Source organism: Notothenia rossii (genome assembly GCF_949606895.1).
Source record: "Notothenia rossii genome assembly, chromosome: 9".
Classification (NCBI taxonomy): domain Eukaryota; kingdom Metazoa; phylum Chordata; class Actinopteri; order Perciformes; family Nototheniidae; genus Notothenia; species Notothenia rossii.
The window spans coordinates 25,882,976-25,899,656 of record NC_136907.1 but is presented as its reverse complement, the minus strand read 5'-3'; the positions used below and the strand labels follow the sequence as shown (position 1 = coordinate 25,899,656).

General features: G+C 45.3%; 1 protein-coding gene across 1 annotated transcript in view; it reads left to right on the top strand.

Annotated features, from left to right (window-relative positions):
• Positions 1-2,903: 2,903 nt before the first annotated feature.
• LOC307020103 (roundabout homolog 1-like) overlaps positions 2,904-16,681 on the top strand; it is a 166,292-nt gene continuing 152,514 nt past the window's right edge. Inside the window, exon 1 of the mRNA XM_079651250.1 lies at positions 2,904-3,029. The gene's annotated coding sequence lies outside the window, so the exon portion shown is untranslated. The remainder of the gene's footprint in view (positions 3,030-16,681) is intronic.

The window sequence follows — 16,681 nt, the reverse complement described above, 5'->3', positions numbered from 1 at the left end:
GGCTGGGGCTGTCCGGGGCTAAGCCCTGGCACATAGGACGATGCTCTGACGTCATCACCCTCACACATTTGTCATATGTTTACAAAAAACGATATATATGTTAAGACTTTTCTCGTTCTTAATATAGACTATATTAGGGTCGATATGTGTTGACTTTACTTTAAAATAGCAGCTCTCTGTGACCGGATATAGTTTGGCTTAGACCCGGCCCCACGAGGACGCATACGGTAAAACGCATACGCAAACGCAAAAAAGTATTCCGTTCACACGCATTCGATTCATTAATGTGACCGTTCCAACCCAGTCTCATGGCATTTCGTGTTCACCAACACGATTTTTTATCTATTGAATCGTGTTCACCAACACGATTTCCCCCTTTTTTTTTCGTGTTGCACAGCACGATTTTAAAAGCAATGTATTTCTATTGGTAGTCTCACGGCATTACGTGTTATAGGAAGACCGGAAGCTGTGTGGTTCATAAAAGCATGTTCTTACTCAATATCAAGCCACAATTATTGCTTTTATTTTAAATCGTATAATTTCGGACTTTAGTTGCCGTCTGTGAGGAAAATAAATGGGGCTGAGAGCCTCAGGATACTGAAATCTGTATATTTGTAAAACTTTTTTTCCTTCTAAGTTGTTATTCTTTTCAAAATAACACACTGTTATTTACTCACCAATAACACACAATTATCCTTGTTTTTATTTGTTTCCCGACATGTCGTTTTAGTAAATTAAAGGGTGTTTCATGTTGTTGTTGCTGTGGGACTTCTTAATACCTTGGAAAATGCCGTTTAATACTTTTTAATAGCCTTAATTTTCGCTGAATTGATTTATCAACTTTTAATACTTTTTAAGACCCCGCGGGCACCCTGGATAGTGGACAGCGCAACGCGGAGATCCTGCTCCACTGACAGCCGGGTCCGGGTCTTGTTTTTGACATATGCGAGTGAGGAAAACGCCAGCTCGCACAAGTAGGAGGTTGGAAACTGTAAAAGCACCTTGATGGCACTCTCTGAGAGGGATGGATAGCCTACTCGTGTCCCACAAGCAGCCAAAATATATCCAGACGTAGTTCCCCGTGCTTCAGTTTCAGGGAGCGGTCCATAGATAGCTCTGCGAGTTCATCCTGAGCTCTGCTGTTTAAACTTGTGGCTGATATTAATGTTATTTTAGACTTATTTTGCACTGCTGTTCCATCATGTTCTGTCATCCCTGCCTGTGTTGTTGAGGGCTGGGGTGCTTCTTTATTTATTGTCACTACGTAACGGTCCATCTTGAAATTATTTGGCGCGAGGATAAAAAGCTGCTCTGCACACACCGTAAACAATGACGGCTGACGTAAATTATGAGAATTTAAGCGGTTTAATATTTCTAAATCTGAGCAATATATGTTTTATTAGCTTATGAACTCCATTGTACATGTAATAAAATAAAGTGTATATGAAGTGAAGTTTATTAAGTGAGAAAAAAATGAGGAACATAAAAATACGTTTTTTTGCGGCACACTTGGACAGTGCTCGCGGCACCCCAGTGTGCCGTGGCACACCGGTTGGGAACCACTGGTCTAGAGAGCACGCTGATGGTTTGGTTTATGGCACGGCTGACTGATGGTTGCGATATTCCTAAATCGTCGGCATTGCAAAGTTGCATTTTCCCTGTTGCTAAATATCGTAGTGTTGCCAAACATTTTATTTCCGGACTAATAGGGTTATTCCTGTTAGTCGGGATGTTATTGCATCCCGCACTAATTCCACAACAAGTTTGATACCCTCACGATTTAGCCTATATCTCTTGATCAATTCACAGTCTTCCATTGTCTCCAAAACATTTCGTCTCGCAGCCATTTTCAGATTCTTTGTGAATAGGTCTTACTGAGGTAGGAGTCCTCTCGAGGACTTTTAAGCTCTCCTAAACTTAGGTCCTACTTTTAGGCTTAAAATACTTTGTGAATTGCTCTTAGTGAATACAATTAGGAATCCTAAATTTAAGACTGACACGCCCATTATGTTTAGGAGTTTCTCCTAAATTCGCCAGTTAGGAGCTACTTTTAGCCCTAAGATCCTTTGTGAATACGGCCCCAGGTGTTCAAATGAAGAAGCATCAGGGATGGGGATTATGGTAGCTTTTATTTCCTTTCTGATAACAGCAGCTATACCACCACCCCACCCTTGTGGGCGAGGTTTGTCAATGTATGTGAATCCTGCTGGGGTGATTTGATTTAAAGAAAAATAGTCCAGGGGTTTTTGCCATGTTTTGGTCAGATACAGAAAGTCCAGGTTATTGTCTTTAATGAATTCATTCAGAATTGGTCGGATTCACGTGTTTTTTGTTGTGATGGCGTAGTGTGGGCGTGTGACAGGACCGAATGGACGGGATGGAGTGTGGAGACATGGAATGAAATAAAAACTTACGGCCAGAGCCTCTGTGTGGAGGACGGCGTTTGCGGAGTATTTCATTATCTGCGAGGATGTCCATGCAGTCCGGAGGCAGGCGGTTATTAAAGGAGTGGAGATCTGACAGGGAGTAGAGCGGCGGCATGATCCCGTGAAGTGGCGCTAGCACGGAGCTAGCTAATGCTGGGGACCCGGGCAGCAGAGACCAGGAGCCGGATGACCGTGGAAGAAGCAGCGGTGTGAGTCCAGATAAAAGGAGAGTGATAATCCACAGCATATCAGGAGAATGATTCCAGTGGTTTCCGGAGGAGAATCGTAGGAGGGGCTGACAGCCTGGTGCAGAGTGGGAACCGGGTGACTAGCATACTAGCTTGTTAGCTAGCTTGATAGCCACCGGCTGTAGGCGGCAGGGAGAGACGATGTCAGCGGGGAAGCCGGCTGATCGGAGCGGGATGGGAAGACCCACACGAGCCGCGGAGTTAGGGTGGAGTTAGGCTGGAGTTAGGGTGGAGACAGAATTGTTAGCTCAGCAGACTTCAGGGAGTCGAGGAGCATCTAGGTAGCAGCCTGCTAGGTCCGATAATGTTAGCTAGCTAGCGGGCTAGGGACCGGTGAGCAGGAAAGAGCCAGCAGGTAGGAGATGACAACACAAAGATCTGTGTCGATTCGATATAGAGATGCTGCTATTTTTGACGTTTCAAAAGTAGAGAGCTAGACAGGAGAGGTTCTGATCTGGACTAAAGAACAATATTTGGGGCGGAGGAGCGGCGAACAAACAGCAGCATCCTCGGCGACCCGGGAAAATATCTTGTGTATTCATACCCCTCACTGTTTATTCATCATTCAATTAATTCATCATTCAATATTTTATTCTGTAGATTGTGTACATTACTTTTCACTTTACTGCTTTTTGCACTCCTGGTTAGAAGCTAAACTGCATTTCTTTGTCTCAGTACCTGTAATCTGTGAGAACCGCAGTGACGCGTCCTAAAACCCGGATGTAAACTTCTTCCGGTTCCTTCGTCAAAAACCAATGACATTTTTCCATAGGATTTTGGAAAATAGCTCGAAATAAGGTCTGTGGTTGACACACATTTAAGAGTGGGATCACGTTTTGTTCAGCCGGATAATCTCCACATGTCAACTCTACTTTTATAATTTTTGAATCATAAATCTAGTCGCCAGAAGCAAAATGCTAACGTTATGCTCTAAAGTCTAAACGAACTACAAGCTAGTCCAGCAGCAGGGTCGCACGACTTCAGTGTCACGCCAATTTAAGATCGTTTCAACTGACTTGCACTGAAACTGCACTTTGAACACTTTAAATATATTATTAACATTTTAAACTGTATACCCCGGTTATCTAGGCCCTTTTTGTTTTGTTTAATGTATACAACGTTTATCTAGGCCCTTTTTGTTTTGTTTTATGTATACATGTCACACTGTGGGAAACGATATTTCTGGATTTATAACACATGTAGAATTTTGACAATAAAGCTGACTTTGACTTTTGCTCGCTTACATATTTTAACAAAGCTTTTCATTTTAGCCACACTGAATTTAACTAGAAGTCATGGCTGTGTCAATTACCAGTCTGATATTGTTTTACAAAGATGACAAGAAGAGTGTAGATCAGGGGTGTCAAACTCAATTTCATCGCGGGCCACATTAGCATTATGGTTACACTATAAATATACAGTACCAGTCAAAAGGTTGGACACAACTTCTCATTTGAAGGTTTTTTATTTATTTAAATAATTGTCTACATTGTAGATTAATACTAAAGACATCAAAACTATAAAAGAACACATGGAATTATCTAGTAAACAAAAAAGTGTTAACAAATCCAAAAATTATAAAAGAACACATGGAATCATCTAGTAAACAAAAAAGTGTTAACAAATCCAGAATATAATTTATATTTTAGATTCTTCAAATGAGCCCCCTTTTGCCTTGATGACAGCTTTGCACACTCTTAGCTTCTCTATACAAATATATAATATATATTAAATCATGTATTATATTATATTATTGGCTCTGCATAGGATTATTATCAGTTCCGGTAATAACTTCATAAATAACTCCGTCTGAAAGCAGAAGCCAAGGGCAAATACAAAGGTCCGCGGGGTCTTAAAAAGTATTAAAAGTTGAGAAATCAATTTAGCGAAAATGAAGGCTATTAAAAAGTATTAAACGGCATTTTCAAAGGTATTACATTTTGTAGCTTGTTTTCAAAAAGTATATAAATTGTCCAAAGAGGTTGTATTCTACAGTCTGCCTGAATGTAATCATTGCGTAGGTGTGTAGTGTGATTCTGTGTAGTTTATTTATGGCATCCCGTTGGATTTGACATCTGAACAGGACATCACACGCTCACTGCTTGATAGTGTGCGAAGGCCCATTTACGCCGGTTGTTAAACAACATCGTTATGGGGAAATTGAGGTGGCGATGAGGTCTTAAAATGTATGGAAAGGGTCTTACAAGGTATTACATTTGACTTCAGGATTCCTGCATATACCCTGAAATAATTGAAAGCAAATATTCAACAATTACACCAATTGTATTCTATATAATATTCTTTGCAAGCTCTTGCGGGCCACATAAAATGAGGTCGCGGGCCGTATTTGGCCCACGGGCCTTGAGTTTGACACCCTTGGTGTAGATAGAGGAGAGAACCACTACAAGTCAGGACACGTACAACAGTGCAGCCTAGATGAAGGTGTGCTTACCGGTGTTGTCAGGGCTAGCATGAGAGACAAGGTTTATAGTGTTGGTGAGTAGTGATAGCAAGAGTACCGTTAACCCAGAGTTAATTTATTCACATTAGTGACATTAATTCCCATCAGCAAATCCATTTTATGTGTCACATGAAATCTTTATTACAAATATTACACACCAGAAAACACAGAAATATCCATGAAATAAACATACAGTAGGCTATAAACAATTAAAGGGATAATTGGGAAGGCATTATAAATGTAAATATATTTTAAATAAAACAATCCCACCACCACAGGTATCTACAGGAAAAGAGGGAATTCACTCCACAAAATGTGAATGCACGTGGAGAATGGAAATGCAGTCATGCGGCTGCATTAGCCATCTTTGCCATCCACAATTTCAGCTGCACTGACACCCCCTGTAAGTGGAAGAAGCCAAAGGCAGCTAAACGTACGCATTCAGTGGAGGAGCTATTTCCTCCAACCAATAACTAATTTAACCCGCTGACAAGAGAACCCACCTCCGAAGATCGTGACTGGCTGAGGGACAGACTCGGGGGCAGGTTCTCAGGAGTTTCTTGGCTTCTCTCCCCCGAGCCAAAAGAGGAACACTACAGCTTGGAAACACTTACTGTTCCTGAAATGATCAAATCTGTTGGGCATCTGGGACCTGAGGCAATTGTGGCAAGCATGGCATTGTCTGAAGAGCAACAGAGGGCAATTCAGGTGGCTACCACTGGTCAGCGAACCAACCCAAACTGGCATTTGTTCAGGAAAGGAAGGTTGACTGCCAGCAACTTTGGAGCTGTCCTGAGGTCAAAGCGTGTGACTGCTTCCCTTATTGCCAGGGTGCGAGGGCAACAACAGGCCCTTGATGGTGTTTTGTCTGTACAGTGGGGGACTATGAATGAATGTGAGGGCGTCAGGGTATTCACCACTGCAACCCAGATGCAGGTCCATGAGTCAGGTTTGTGGCTCTCCCAATCAGGATTGTTGGGGGCATCTCCAGATGGTCTGGTAGGGTCTTCCGCTGTGCTGGAGGTAAAGTGTCCCTACGGAGCCAGGGAAATGATAATTAGTGAAGCATTGCAAATCAAGGGCTTCTGTGTCAGTAAGGAAGAAATTAAGAAATTGTGAATAGTTTTTAATTTACATTTACTCGCCTTTGCAATGTTGTGGTTGTTAGAGTGTTAGGTTTCCTGTCCGCTCGTCTGTTGGGAAGATATCAAATATTAGTTTCATGGAAGTCACACCGTCACATATAAGAGCATTAAGACATACAGTACATAGGCTAAAACAAAACATCTAAATATATAACCTTGCACTTTGATAAGTCTCGTGAACATTTTTACTATTTTGACATTTTTATAGATCAAAATTGAACCAAAGAAATAAATGGTAGATTAATCCATATTGAAAATAGGTGTCAGCTGCTACACTAATTATAATAGTTATATTTCTTAATTAATTAAGATAAGATATTACTGTATTGATCCCAATTTGGGAAATGTTTGTGTTGCAGCAGCATAACAAAAAAACAAAATATAAGTTATTATATATACAAAAGTATGTGAGGGATGGAATATTAAATTGAATATAAATGTAAAATGTACATGTGATTTTACTTCCAAGAGAAGCTATGGAGCAGAGAGTTCTCTGCCAGCCAGAGGTGATTTGTTATTAGTTCAATATGTCAAACTGATTTCCCTGACTACAATCTTTAGTTACATGGTGAAACGTTATGCTGCTTGTACTAATTAGACTTATCATATAAGCCACACAGGTTTTAATAGGATTTATTCATTATCTTTACTTATGTTGCAGTCTTTTCAACAGCGCCATCTCTAAAACGACAATACAGTCACTACTCATCATTTAAATTTCAACGTGACATGGAAAAACATGTAACGTCAGCTTACCTCATGGCAAGAATCCAGACTCTCCTTTGGAAAACATTGGCCGGGAAACTATAGAACGAGCACGTTTCATGTGAAGACCTGTGGCTGCAACCCGGAGCAAAGCAACAAACCATTGCGTAGCTAACTAGTAGCGCTAGCTTTAGCTAACGTTAGCTAACGAAACGAACTGCCGAGTAAAATTGGAGAAGACTGGTAATTAATTATTCTATAATTTGTAAAAATACGGTGTTAAAAACGACAATTTCAAAAATACAGATTCTAATGGTCAGATATAGATATACAGATACTAAAGATAGGCAGGTACTTGCTTTCAAGCAGAACAAGGGGGAAAACAAAGTTAGCGGGAATGTTTACGTGTTCGGCGTGATGACGTACAACGGCCTCGACAATTTCTGTAGTCCTATTCAGCCACTCGGTAACAACCATCGTTTTTCAGACACGTAAACTCTTCAAAAATCACCAGTGTGATCACTGCTGATGTATTTAATGTCGTAGAACAAAACGTGATTTATCTCTTAAATTTGTGTCAACCACAGACCTTATTTTGAGCTATTTTCCAAAACCCTATGGAAAAAATGCATTGCTTTTTGACGAAGGAACCGGAAGTGCTAAAAATTCTAACTTACTTCCGGGTTTCAGCAGGAGGAACAAATGTATTTACTTAGTACATATCTGACATTAACGATTAAACACATTTGTGCATTCTTCATAAATGCAAACTGGTCAAGACCACTGACGGAAGTAGTTTTGAAAAGTAGTTGCAGTTCTAATGTGCTGTTTACACGAGAACGCAAACGGTTTATCCGCTACTTTTCTCTTTCGCATAGCCCGTTCGTTCACACGAGGCCGTAACGGAAACGCGGAAACGGACCCCGCAAACGATAACGGGTCCCAAGGTGGATAAATCTGCAAACGGAACACTCTGGGGGGCCAAACGGCTCTGTGTGTACGCCCTATACGATCATTTCCTGATAACGATGAAGCCATAGCCCCACCTCTCCCCACCTCTGCTGCTCACTGCTGTAGCATGGTCAGTAGCTTTTTAGGCCTACATTATGGGTCTCAGATAATGTCTATAATGTGTTTTGCTCAAAATACAAAACAGATCATGCCTTTTAGACCCCATTTACACGCAAACGCATATGAAATGCAAACGAACCGAATACGATATCAAAAAAGTCTGCCGGGCCTGTAAGTGGCGCTGTACTTCAAGGCGTTCCTTTAAGGGTTATTGAGATAATGCCTTTATACTATACACATCAATAAAGCATGGCAATCAGTTCTCTTTGCCAAGAAGGACACATTGTATTCAATTACTTCTCACAGCAACCAAAGGAAATCGTGAAACCTATTTATATGCATTGCTCTCTTAAGTCCTACTCAGCTTTGATGGTGGATTTCTCTTCTTCTTCCAGGGAAAATCTTTACATCGCTCTCTTGTGTACGATAAAGGAATAAGATAGGGGGGAGCAGATACAAGTTTTAGAGGAGACAGGAATTTCCCACATAATGCTTTCTAACAGTGTCTTCATCTCTTTTTCCTCCCTGAATACCAAAATCTCTGACCTTATCTTTAACCTTCAAAACCCCCTGTTTTAGCATCCATCCTTTAATGCCTTTTTTCTTTCCTTCTTCCCTTCTTCTTTCACACCTCTTTCTTTATCCCACCCTTCGTTCTTTTTACTGTTTATGTCCATTAATAGTCTAACCCTCTGAGAGGAACCTGTCCGCACACAGGCCGATATTACAAATGAAGAGGCAAAGTCATTTCCATGTAAATGGTGTCAGAATGTCATTTTCAAGAGAAGCCGGTGAGAAAATTAATTCCTGAAGACGAGAGAGATTATAGAGGCAATGACACCTGGATTGCATTCCCCATGCAGCTCTGGTATAACGGCCCATCCACAAAAATAGCTTTGTCTGGCTCCCTTACTGTGTGGATGCTGAAGTGTCAGTCAGCCCAAACTAAAGAGGAGAAAGGGACTAAAACATTTACATATAAATGTATGGTAATGAAACAATTTTTGATATGAACAAATGACAGTTCAATTAGAATCAGAATCAGAATACCTTTATTCGTCCCACAAAAGGGGAATTTACATCGTTAAAGCAAAAGCTAAGAGCCTAAAATAGCTTCATATTAATTAAGAAGCATGCATAAAATAATGAAGAAAAAATAGAAATGACACAAATTACAATAAAAGAAAAATACAGATCCAGTACCAGTGACAGTTTAAAAAAAATGGTAGCATATATAAAGGTGTGTGTGTGTGTGTGTGTGTGTGTGTGTGTGTGTGTGTGTGTGTGTGTGTGTGTGTGTGTGTGTGTGTGTGTGTGTGTGTGTGTGTGTGTGTGTGTGTGTGTGTGTGTGTGTGTGTGTGTGTGTGTGTGTGTGTGTGTGTGTGTGTGTGTGTGTGTGTGTGTGTGTGTGTGTGTGTGTGTGTGTGTGTGTGTGTGTGTGTGTGTGTGTGTGTGTGTGTGTGTGTGTGTGTGTGTGTGTGTGTGGGTGGGTGGGTGTGGGGGTGTGTGTGTGGGAGAAGCGTAGTTGAGCTCATAGGACTTGATTTTACAATCCTTTATTATCATTTTCCCGCTGCTGGAGAGGACGCTGGCGTTGACTGTTCGCCGTTTCTCCGCCTCTGTCACCCTCTATCACCCTCAACTACCATTCGTTCTTCAATCTTTCGAATTGGACCACTGCCCTGCATTTACACATCTTTAATGCAATGCACATTGTTTTAAATTATTATTTTTTAAACTTATTTTGGACTTCTGCCTCCGTTGCTGGCTGTAGCCGGCTGCCCTCACGTAGCCATCAACGTGCCGGGTGGCTATTGCTATCTGCTACATCGCCTACTGTCTGTCTCCGTCCCACGCAACAACCGTGGACTCTCTCTGCCTCCTGCCTTCATCTCTGGGGTGCATCTGTCCCGTCCCGCTGCTCACATCCTCCTGCCATGTCGTGGATCTTCCTCATCTCCACAACAATCCTCCACCTCTGTGAACCTAGCTAGCCCGCTAGCTGCTATCTGCTGCTAGCTGCTATCGCTGCTATCGCTGCCATCACACTGCTCCCAGCCATTCCGCCTGTCATCATGCTGAAATACTCCATCTCACAGCTGCTGTCATTGACCAACTCCTCCACTCCGTCTTCCATCTCAGTCATCAGACATCTTGGACTCCTTCGTCGACCCCGCTACATTCACCGAAGCACCCGCCGCAGTTTTGTTTACCTTCAGCACGGACAATCCATTGCATCCATCTGCTCCACGCAACGCACTGTTGCACACCTGACGCGTCATCAGAACGCAACTCCTACTGCTTCTCTTACACTCTCCCCCGCTCACCTACACTCCCAGCTGCACGGAATACCTGGAGCGGATCCCACTCCCCTCCGCCTCCCAACACATATAACAACCCATTTCTCCCCACCATCAAGCCCCCCTCCTCTGCTCCACTGCCCCCCCTCTCATGCCCACCCCTGCGCTGCTAACCTAGACAACCTCATACCTCTCCAGCCTGCCACCACCCCTACAACCCCCCACTTGACCAATTTTGCCCTTCTAAATATACGGTCACTCAACAATAAAGCCCACATCCTTCACGAGCTCATCCTGGACAAATCCATCGACTTCCTTCTGCTCACTGAAACCTGGCAACAACCCAATGACTTCTTCTCGCTTAATCAAACATCCCCCCCTGGTTTTAACTACATCACTAAACCCCGCCCCTCACGCCGTGGTGGTGGGCTGGCTGTCATCTACAACCAGAACATCCGGACTACAGAACTCACCCTCCGATCAGTATCATCCTTCGAATTTCTCGCCTTCAAAACCCCTCCCTAACTGACAGTTATCCTCATTTACCGCCCCCCTAAACCACACCCCTCCTTCCTCTCTGATCTCACTGAACTCCTAACCATTGCTTCATCCCTCTCCCCACGTCTGTTACTCCTCGGCGACCTTAACATCCACATGGACTCCACCACTTGCAAACACGCTTCTGAATTTTCCTCCCTTCTGGACAATTTCTCATTTACACAACATGTCACCTTCCCCACCCACGATAAAGGACACATCCTTGACCTTGTCTGCTCCACCAACCTCACAGTACTCGACCCCCACCCCTGCCCCTTTCCCCTCTCTGACCACAAACTCATACAGTTCACCACCGCCTCCCCCGTCCGCCGCCCCCCCCCCATCCAGGAACATCACTTTCCGTAATTTACGCTCTGTTGATCCCCAGCACCTCTCCGACCTGCTATCCTCTACTCTCCCCCTGGACTCGAACCTCAGCTCACCCGATGATCAACTCAACCACCTTAATTCAACCCTACTCGCCTCCCTCAATAGCTTGGCCCCCCTCGAAAGGAAAAATGTCACTTTTAAAACCTCCTCACCCTGGTTCACCCCTGCACTCCGTAAACTGAAGCAAACCGGCCGCCAGCTTGAACGCCTAACCATGAAATCATCCCTCACAGTTCACCATGATTCCTACAAACTCCATCTCACTACCTACAGAGACGCCCTCAATGCCGCAAAATCTGCTTACCTCTCCACCATCTTCATCGACCCCTCCCGTAACCCCAGGACCCTCTTCTCCACCGTCAACAAGCTCCTCAAACCCCGTGCTGACACCCTCTCTTCCTCCACTTCCACATGCAGTTCATTCCTCCAGTGTTTCTCTGACAAAATCACTGCCATTAATCACTCCCTATCCGCTGCATCTGTCACAAAAACATCTCCCCCAACATCCACCGCCACAATTCCTCCCTCCATCTCCCTTGACCTCCCAAGCGCTCCTCCCCACGGCATTCTCTCCCAGTTCACTCTGGTTACCCCCCCTGAAATACTCCAACTGATCAGCTCCTCCAAACCCACAACCTGCTCGCTTGACCCTCTACCCACCCCTCTTCTGAAGTCCTGCCTCCCCGTCCTTTGCCCCTACATTGTCAACCTTTTCAACTCCTCCCTGTCCCAAGGAACCGTTCCCTCTGCCTTCAAAACTGCTGCTGTCACTCCCATCCTCAAGAAACCCGGTCTGGATCCCTCCTCCCTCAGTAATTACCGCCCCATCTCCAACCTCCCCTTTCTCTCTAAAACAATAGAACGCATCCTCTCCAAACAACTCCACCGCCATCTCCAAAAAATGACCTTTTTGAACCCCTTCAGTCTGGTTTTCCTCCTCACCACAGCACAGAAACGGCACTCATCAAAGTCCTCAATTCCCTCCTCACCTCTGCTGACACCGGTTCCCTCAACATCCTCAAACTCCTTGACCTGAGTGCAGCCTTCGATACCGTGAGCCACACCATCCTGCTTACCCGACTCCGGGATATCGGTATCGAAGGTACTGCACTCAGGTGGCTCCAGTCCTACCTCTCCGACAGATCCCACTCCATCTCCCTCAACAATCACTCCTCTACCACAGCTTCAGTCACCCAAGGTGTTCCTCAAGGTTCAGTACTCGGCCCCCTCCTCTTCATCATCTACATCCTCCCCCTTGGTCAGATTCTCCGCCATCACAACCTGGACTTTCACTGCTATGCTGACGACACACAGATCTACCTCAGCACCAAATCCCCCCACAACCCCCCTCTCACACACATCGAATCCTGTCTGACTGCAATAAAATCCTGGATGCAACACAACTTCCTCAAACTCAACAGTAATAAAACTGAACTCCTCCTCATCGGCTCCAAATCCACCCTCAGCAAAACCCCCAACCTGACACTCACCATCGATGGCACCCCTGTTTCCCCCTCCACCCAGGCACGCAACCTTGGCGTGATATTCGACCCCACCCTCTCCCTCGACCCCCACATCCGCCAAGTTGTAAAAACCTCATTTTTCCACCTCCGCAATATCGCCAAACTCCGTCCCTCTCTCACCCGCCCCGCAGCTGAGCGACTCATTCACGCCTTCATCTCCTCCCGCCTTGACTATTGCAACTCACTCCTCTTCGGCATCAGCACAACATCCCTCAACAGACTCCAGCGTGTCCAGAACGCAGCCGCCAGACTCCTCACCCACACCAAATCATGTCATCACATCACCCCGGTCCTCAAAGAACTCCACTGGCTTCCCGTCTCACACCGCATTCACTACAAACTCCTGGTCCTCACCTATAAAGCCCTCCACCATCTGGCCCCCCCCTACCTCACTGACCTCCTCATCCTCTACCAACCACCCCAGTCCCTCAGATCCACCTCAGCCGGTTTGCTCTCAATCCCCAAGGCCAAACTCCGGAGCTTCGGGGAAAGAGCCTTCTCTGTGGCAGCCCCGAAGCTCTGGAACTCCCTCCCCCAAGATCTCCGTGAGTCTGATTCCCTCACCCTGTTCCAGTCCCGTCTCAAAACCCACCTCTTCAACTCTGCTTATCCTTAAACCCGCCCCTCCCCCCTCTGAACCAACATCCTCCTGACTGCTTTTCTGTTTTTGTTTTGTTTTTGTTTGTGTTTTTGTTCTTGTTTTGTTTGTCGACCTGACTCATATTGTAAAGCATCTTTGGGTCTAGAAAAGCGCTATATAAATCCCATTTATTATTATTATTATAATCGGCTTTTTTTTTAGCTCTTGAGTAGATGAAGGGGTAATAACATCATTGGTGTCATCAGGTGGGCACCCTCTTCCTCAGTGTTTCGTTGATAGGCCCACCTCCAAAGGGCTCAACGGCTACACCTGGCGTCCCCGGGGGGCTCTCCTCTGCTTTCACCTCTCCTGCTTGTTACTTTGCAGCCCAGATGGAATCCCTCCTTTTCAGCCACAGCAGTACAGTATCTATGTCCAAGTGTAATGATTAATAGGTGAGGGAAAGAATTAAATGGATTGACTTCAGGGCTACCCAGCTAGAAATGTTTGGTTCTAAAAACATTCTGAGAATGTTACAGTCATTGTTCTAGGAAGGTTTTCAGCGGGAAGTTTTTATTTGGTTCCCAGAACGTTCTTCTGAAAGGTAGGATAACGTTCTCTAAAAACATTCTTAAAATGTTTGGTGATAACATTTTTAGAACATTATGCCCTCCTATTCTTAAAACGTTTTCAGCGGGAAGTTTTTGTTTGGTTCCCAGAATGTTCTTCTGAAAGGTAGGATAACGCTCTCTAAAGACATTCTTAAAATGTTTGGTGATAACCTTCTTAAACTTTTTTTGAAAACATTGTTAGAACATTATGCCCTATTATTCTTAAAACGTTTTCAGCAGAAGCTTTTATTTTGGTTCTCAGAATGTTCTTCTGAAAGGTAGGATAACGCTCTCTAAAAACATTCTTAAAATGTTTTTGATAACATTGTTAGAACATTATGCCCTACTGTTCTTAAAACGTTTTCGCCAGAAACTTTTATTTTGGTTCCCAGAATGTTCTTCTGAAAGGTAGGATAACGTTCTCTAAAAACATTCTTAAAATGTTTTTGATAACATTGTTAGAACATTATGCCCTACTGTTCTTAAAACATTTTCAGATGCAAGTTAGATTTTTTATGTTGCCAGAATGTTATTATTTTAGAGAAGGATAACATGGTTTATGTTAGAAATTATGCAAATGTTCTATGGTAACCATTTACTAAAATATGTTTACATTATTTGAACATAAAGACATTTATATTCCTGTAATTGTTCAACTCAAAATTCCTGGGTAAGTGGACTGACCACTGTGGTCATTAGGATGATTATGATAGTTTACTTAACTATTGAAATTTGACTATTAACACATATAAAAGGATGACTCGGAATCAGCTGGTGAAAGTAACATTTGTTTATTAGAAAAGGGGAGCTGGGAGTGGAGGTTGGTTATGGCGGCAGCTTCTATGAGTAAATGGCGCAGCCCTCTAAGGCTATCGCTATTGGGTAATCCCCCTGCGCCCCCGCGCAGCACTGAAATACTTGTAGTCCACGCCCACCCGCAAGGTGGGCCCCACCCTCGGGCCTCCTTCCGGTATAAATAGGAAGGAGGCCCGGCAATCTGCTCCCATACCAAATAACTTTTCTTCAGCTATTCGTAGAGCCAGTGGGGCCCAGCGCTTAGAGGGCTGCGCCATTTACTCATAGAAGCTGGGGTTACAGTAGGTAACCTCAGTTCTATTTCGTATATGGCTTCGCCCCCTAAGGCTATCGCTATTGGGTTAAGGGCGAAGCATGATGTAGTCTGCGCCCCACTGGGTCCGACAATACATACCGGCCGCTGTGAGAAAGTAGAGACGAAGGTCCCACCTTGCGCAGCGATCATAGAGGGGGAACAGCAGCTCTCTGCGTGTCAGACAGGTAGGAGAGCGCCCAGCTGGATCCCTGACGTCACTCACTCTGACCAGGCACTCCGTACAAAGTGTGTCAGAGGAAAAAGGAACATCCCTCCTATAAGAGGGGAAAAGGTCCGCTCTCCGCGTGTCGAGAGGCAGGAGAGAGGCGCACAGCTGGCTCCCTGACGTCACTCACTCCGACAGGACACCCAGTACAGGGTGTGTCAGAAAGGAATGGGAGACATCCCTCAAATAAAAATGAATAAACGAACAGGGGGAAGACCAAGATGCAGCAGTGCAAATATCTTCCACTCCACATTCCTCCGTGCAAAGCCGTGGAGGAGGAAATTCCTCTGGTGGAGTGCGCATTGATGTTCTCCGGGGGCTCCATCCCAGAGGAGACATGCCTGTGACACAGCCTCACACAACCTGTCTGACAGCCGCTGTGCAGACAGAGGTTGCCCGATCGAGCACTCTCTATAGTGCACAAACAGGCGCTGAGAATGGCGCAAGGCAGCCGTCCGCGCCACCTAGCAAGACAGCGCGCGCACAGGACAGAGGAGATTTAGAAAAATAGCGGGGGTAAAAACCGTGCAAGACACTGTTCCTGGGATGACAGGAGTGTTTCTTGTATCCCATGGAACTGCTGGGGGGAGAGGCTTCTCTGTGAAGTGCCGTAATGGTCTTCATGGTGACGAGCCACGCCATCGCCGCCGCTGCCCGTAAGGCAAAAGGGCTGCGAGGGAGTTTCCACACGCTGCCTTTCACTCCGTCTCTCCTCATGAGGCGCCCAGGGGATGAGAGGCGTGTGCATGCTGTCCACACGAAGCGTTATAACGGTGCTCGTGGGTTATTATGACCGTGTGATGCATATCTGGGACAAAGGAATGCCGCGAGTTCTGCAGTTTATAAACCAATAGGTTAAAACAGCAGGCTTCTGCAGCGAATGAACCACCTCTGGAGTGTCCCCCTGTTGGAAGAGACCCAAGGGGATCATCACGTGACCAGCTGACGCCAACGCCGAGCAGCTGCGTCACGGAGAGGGCTGTGTGGGTTGTGACACACCGGAGGAGAGCTGTCAGTTCCTCCCCTCGCTGCCGCGAGAGTCGCGCTCTCATGCTGGGAGCCCTGCTGTCTACTTAATCAACAGATTAGTGGCAGCCGGCTTAATTACCGGCTCCGCTTCCTCGGAGGCTCTCGCGGAGCAGACCAGGAGCGGGGGAGCCTCACTCCCCTTTGACTCGCCGCCGGGAGACCCTGTCTCTGGGGTGGCGGGGGAGCGGAGATGTGGGACGGAGCCCCTGCAGCCGCCGGGGCGGTTACTGTGGGCGTCTCTTTGCTTGCGGCCTCCTGTGGCCGGCGTGGACGCCGCGGCTGCTGCGGGCGTTGGTGCCGCTGTGGCAGCTCAGCCGA